Genomic DNA, 5,777 nt, shown 5'->3' with positions numbered 1-5,777 from the left:
TTGACTAGTAACAGTCCACAGAGTTCAATGATGATTCCATAGTTGGCACAACTGATACCGGTAACAAGAAAACATAATCATAAAACACTACTACCATCTAGCGTAATGTTGAGATGGTACAATAATACATTTGAAGACAGTTATATTTTCGTAAGCCAATTAATATTTTATTGTATTGGAGTACTTTGTTACTTCTAATCTTTATATACTTTCTTCTAATCGTGTAATAGTCAATTAAATCCCACTCGAGTTTTGATTTTCTCTAGATAAATCTGCTCGTGTTCCACTCGCAGATTTATCGATAAAATCAAAACCTCTAGTGAGATTACTGTTGATAACCGATTTGCGCTCTCAGTGCGTTTCGTTTATGCTAACGCTAACCGATTCTTAGGCTGATTGAAGCTGTTGATGTCTTTTTTTTTTGGTTAGTTATTTAACGACGCTGTAACTACTACTAGGCTATTTAGCGTCGATTGGTGATAGCGAGATGGTATTTGGCGAGATGAGGCCGAGGATTCGCCATAGATTACCTGGCATTCACCTTACGGTTGGGGAAAACCTCGGAAAAAACTCAACCAGGTAATCAGCCCAAGCGGGGATCGAACCCGAGCCCGAGCTGAACTTCAGACCGGCAGGCAAGCGCCTTAACCGACTGAGCCACGCCGGTGGCTTATTGATCTCTGTGACAAAATTTAATCGTACTATTGCTTCATAAACATTCTTCACCCTATCCCCGTCTCACTTACAATCAATTCATGGTTGCATATTACGGAGTAAAATGGTAACTACTGTCGGTGACTCAGGAGAAGACGAGAGCGGACTGAGGAGGAAGGGATGTGAACAGATAACGTACAACAACACGTGCAATATTTGTACTGCAGACTGCAGTAAGCGGAAACATTAGGTCTCCTCCTGTTCAACTTAGCTTTAATTTCCATACGCATTGTTATTCATGTTTCCTGCACGAGTAATAACCTGGCTACTGGGATGCTTATCTGAGCGATGTTTATAATAATCAACAGCGATAGTCAAGAAGGTCACATTCTTTCCGCTCGTCTTCTCCTGAGTAACGGACAGTATTCTTAAAGAAAGAAATCCTCAGCGATTGGAGTTTAATTTGCTGAGAGAAGAGTTCGGAGTGAATACTTTAGTTTCAATGGGTTAAATATCAGTTATCTATTCCATTCTAAAATAAGAGCAGTTAAACGATGTTTCATACGGAAAAAATAAAATACAAAATAAAAACTGTGTAAGTATTTCTCAAGAAGACTCTAGAGCAGTGGTCGTCAGCACTCGCTGAAATGTGCAAAGAGTAAGCGGAGCCGTCCCGTGTGCACCGTCGTGCAGCGGGAAGAGGTAGAGAGCATTCCCGCTAGCAGCTACGAGTGCACCATGGTACACTGTGTTCTCCTCGGGTAAGAGACGCTAGCCCCAGAGTGCTCTGTGCTGACGACCGCTGCTCTAGAGAACAACTCGAAACAGAAATTCCTGCTCTTCAAATTTGGTTCCTGCTACACGATCACTGTACTATTACGACTCGTTTTTATTTTATTTTACTAGGTTATTTAACGACGCTGTATCAACTGCGAGGTTATTTAGCGTCGATGAGATTGGTGATATCGAGATGATATGTGGCGAGATGAGGCCGAGGATTCGCTATAGATTACCTGACATTTGCCTTACGGTTGGGAAAAACCCAACCAGGTAACCAGCCCAAGCGGGAATCGAACCCGCGCCCGAGCGCAGCTCCGGATCGGTAAGGAAGCGCCTTAGACGACAGAGCTACGCCGGTGGCCATTACGACTCGTGTATAACATTATGTTCTTGGATAATATTTTGTTTGAAAAAGTCGAAATCTATCATTTTAAAACAGTCGTAGAAAAAAATACTCTGAAAGAAAACTTCTTTGTGCAATAACACTGCGTAAATATTCTTTTGCGCCCTACTATGCCAGGTAAGAATATATGGGTTTCTGCCAGAAAGAAACAATGTATATAACTAGGAGTTTTGAAGTAATGTTACGATGGCACAGTACCGGTATATCTGGATGCCATATTACCTGGTCGCTGGATTGAAAGGGGAGGATCTATCCCTTGACCTTCGAGATCACCCGACCTGAATACACTTGATTATTTCGTATGGGGATCTTTAAAACCTCTTGTGTACAATATAAGACCGCAGTGTAAACGGACATGGAATTAATTTCCGGGATTGAAGTCGTCTTTGATGTCATTTGAAGCACGCCAAGGATTTGAAAGTGTGCGTAGAACCTCGCACGCCGATGTCATGCTTGCATTGAGGTTGGCGGCCGTCATTTTGAGCAACTGCTGTGAGGTAAAATAGGTACGTTCATTCACATTTGTCAATAATATGGTAAGTAATAACTGAAGTGAACCGGATTTGAACTCGGTACACCGGAAAGAATGCAGACCTGACGATCTAGCAGAACCGCTAAGAATAATTTTACATGTAACTTAATTCATTCCGAGAGTCTAAACATAGATTTATATTTTAGTATGTATAGTGTTTATCTCTGAAAATGAATAATAATATAACCGGGAAAGGAGGAAGTTTGGTTCAACAACGCATAAGAAGTCGCCAGGATTCCCATCTCGTCTGCATCCCATTATAACAGCGGTACACACCATTTAATAATTTTGTAGCGAACAAGGATAACGCGGAGAAACTTAAAATATATTTCGCATTAAGACTCTTTTCGTCCGACGAAGATTCTTTAGCATTCAAAGTAACCACATTGTTTTTATAAACTGTTTTTTTTTTTTTTTTTGGTAGAAACGAAGAACTAACCGTTAGTAAATGAAGAAAACAGTGAAAACTTCGATTCTGTACTTTCACGACTTTATCTAAATAAAAAATTGATAAATGTAGTGAAAATTAATAGGTTTTAACTCGTTCTTCCTAGTTTTTATATGTACAGGGCTTTCATTTAAAATCTTCCGAGTCTAAATAACTATTTATTTCTATTAAATTTAATTTAAACAAAAACACGTCAATTTAGATACTGAGAAGAAGTTTAAAATCGGTGTCAATTGCATTTTAAGTTTCATTTCCTCACCTTCTTTTGAACTTTCAATTGGCTTCCCTATATTATGATACTTAAATGTGAAAGATTATTCAGTAGTTCACACATATCATTCATTTTGGTCTCACATCTTTTGTTTTCTATCGTCGCCTGACAATCTGTATTGTTGTTATTGTCGTTTAGAGCTGAAGAGTATAAAAAAACCGCAAATACTTATGTTGATTGTAGGTTATTTCAGGTAGTAACACAAACTAATATTAAGGAATATTATGGTAGTGTGTCTCTTTAAAAATTACATTATTTATGAATGGTTTTGATAATATGGCATTGCTATGTAGAGGTTGGTTTCCCTGAAGTCTCATAAAATACGGGATCATCCCGTTTTCCGTTAATGCGTCCCGTTGTTCCAGCTTTCCGTCCCATATTTTAGAGTTCTAAATTGAGAAAAAAACGGAAAAGTTACAATGTCTATTCCATATTACAAAATTACAAACATCGCACTTCATCACTGCAGGTGACTGCAATACCAAACGTCTAGATGAAGTCCGGGTGGATCTTTTTAAAAGTACTGAAGGAGAACTCTCGCATTTGAAGAGGGTAGTGGAGTTCATTATGTGTATTCATGGAACAAATGCATAAGTGTGTGGAAAGATTATTTGTGCGAGATCGTGCGTATTTGCTTAGTTTCCGCACACAACCAATCCGCGGAAAGTCTAAAATTCCACATTCAGTATTCCCAACCTAACACACATAACAATTTCCCTCTTCTTACCGCTTAAGTGACATATTGATTTTACTGCTTTAGCCTTTTAACATATTATTTTTAGAGACGTTCAATATAGTAATAATTATAAATTGGAAACTTACCACTGCAATTTCACCTAAATTACACTGTTAATTATTGTTTTTAAATATTTGCAAAAATTAAGTAAACTCTACAACTCCACTAAAGTTACTGCACTCGTGATGCAAGTAACATTAAGGATGCCGTGAAAAAATCAACAAGATTCCATACACTGGGGGGGAAAAAAAAAGACAGAAGTATATCACGGCCTGCTGGAGTATAGTAAACACGGAAAACATTTTAAAGCAACAATGTTGAAGATAGATACTTTTGTTTTGCAAATTTGCCGTCATTGAACAGAAACCAAGATGGAGATTTCATTGCAACTAATTAGAAATTCCTCTTTCAGGTATGTAATAAACGATCTTCGCACAAAATAATGTACGATACACGAGCGGTATGTTTTCTTTCAATTCTCGGAAATTAAAAAAGCTCAACTACTTTTCGCTTTTTCAAACTTTTCCTCGAACATGAAAACTTCAACATACCGCTCTTGGAACGCATATTACTATTTCTCACATGAACGCTCTATGGATTGATGAGGAAATTAAACTGTCTGCAAGAAAGTAAAATCAATGCTTGTTGTAAAATCATTCTTTAGTGAGGACTGTGTTGCTTTTCATGACATGATTCTTCAAAATAAACAATTGTTAAGTGAAATTCATTCTTCAGAGAAATATTGCAAGGCCGCCAAGGCGGATTGATTTATAAGAATATTGTCACGTGAGTAGAGTATTTTGTAGCTATTTCTGTACAACTTAAGGGGTTAGGTACAGCTTACAGCAGTAATTTTGGAAATATTCAACATTTTTTCCTTCATTACACTAGCTTGTACAATAATGAAAATTCTTATGTGTAAAACATTGTCCTTCTGCAATATGGAAAAGATATTTTTACGATTCAAAAAACTTATATATATTTTTTTTCAAAATTCAAAATGGTGGCAGTTCACTGTGCAGTGATGAAGCGTTTCCCTGGTAACTAAAAAAACTATCCAACATCCTGTGATGAAATTTTTTGTGGGTATTTATGCATATCATATCTACAATGTGATGCAAGATCACTTCTCTATATTTGATAGATTGTATGATAAAAAATAAATTCATTTTTAAAAATTGTCAAATAACAGTATTTTCTTCTAACACAAAATAAAATAAAAAAATTATTAAGGAAGTGTAGTTGAAAGAGAGAGATATTGTAAATATGAGTTTCAGCAATAAAATACTTAGAGGGAACATGAAAAAGTTAACCAGTTTATGAGTTATGAGGGAAAAGCTTCATCACTGCACAGTGAACTGCCACCATTTTGAATTTTGAAAAAATATATAAATATTATTTTTTAAATCGTAAATATATTTTTTTCATACAGCAGAAGGACAATGTTTTACACATACCAATTTTCATTATTGTACAAGATACAAGAATGTTGAATATTTCCAAAAATTTTAGGCTACTGCTGTAAGCTGTACCTAACCCCTTAATAAAAGCAATTTGAAGACAATTTATATAAAGAAGCTTTAACGTAATGCAAATATGCTCCCTAAGAATTCTGTTTACTATTTGTTTACTTATCCTTAATTAGTAAAGTGTTTGTATAGTAAACTTTACTATACACACACACTTTGAAAGGTTGGCATATTTGATGAGTGCGCATACTAAACTTACTCAGTGACAACTGATAAGTGTCTCGTATTTTTTATAATATGCCTGGGAACCCTATTTTAAACTTCCGCACTATAAAATATTAACAGTTGGTTTTGACAGCATGAGATATAATACTGACAACTGATAAACTTCCAAGAAACAGATGGAATGCAAGTCATAAGGACTAAATTGTATAGATCAGGCTGTCTTGCGATATTATATAATAAAGTTAGAAAATTAGCCAAC

Source organism: Periplaneta americana, chromosome 6 (genome assembly GCF_040183065.1).
Source record: "Periplaneta americana isolate PAMFEO1 chromosome 6, P.americana_PAMFEO1_priV1, whole genome shotgun sequence".
NCBI lineage: Eukaryota > Metazoa > Arthropoda > Insecta > Blattodea > Blattidae > Periplaneta > Periplaneta americana.
Note: the sequence above shows the minus strand (reverse complement) of the source record.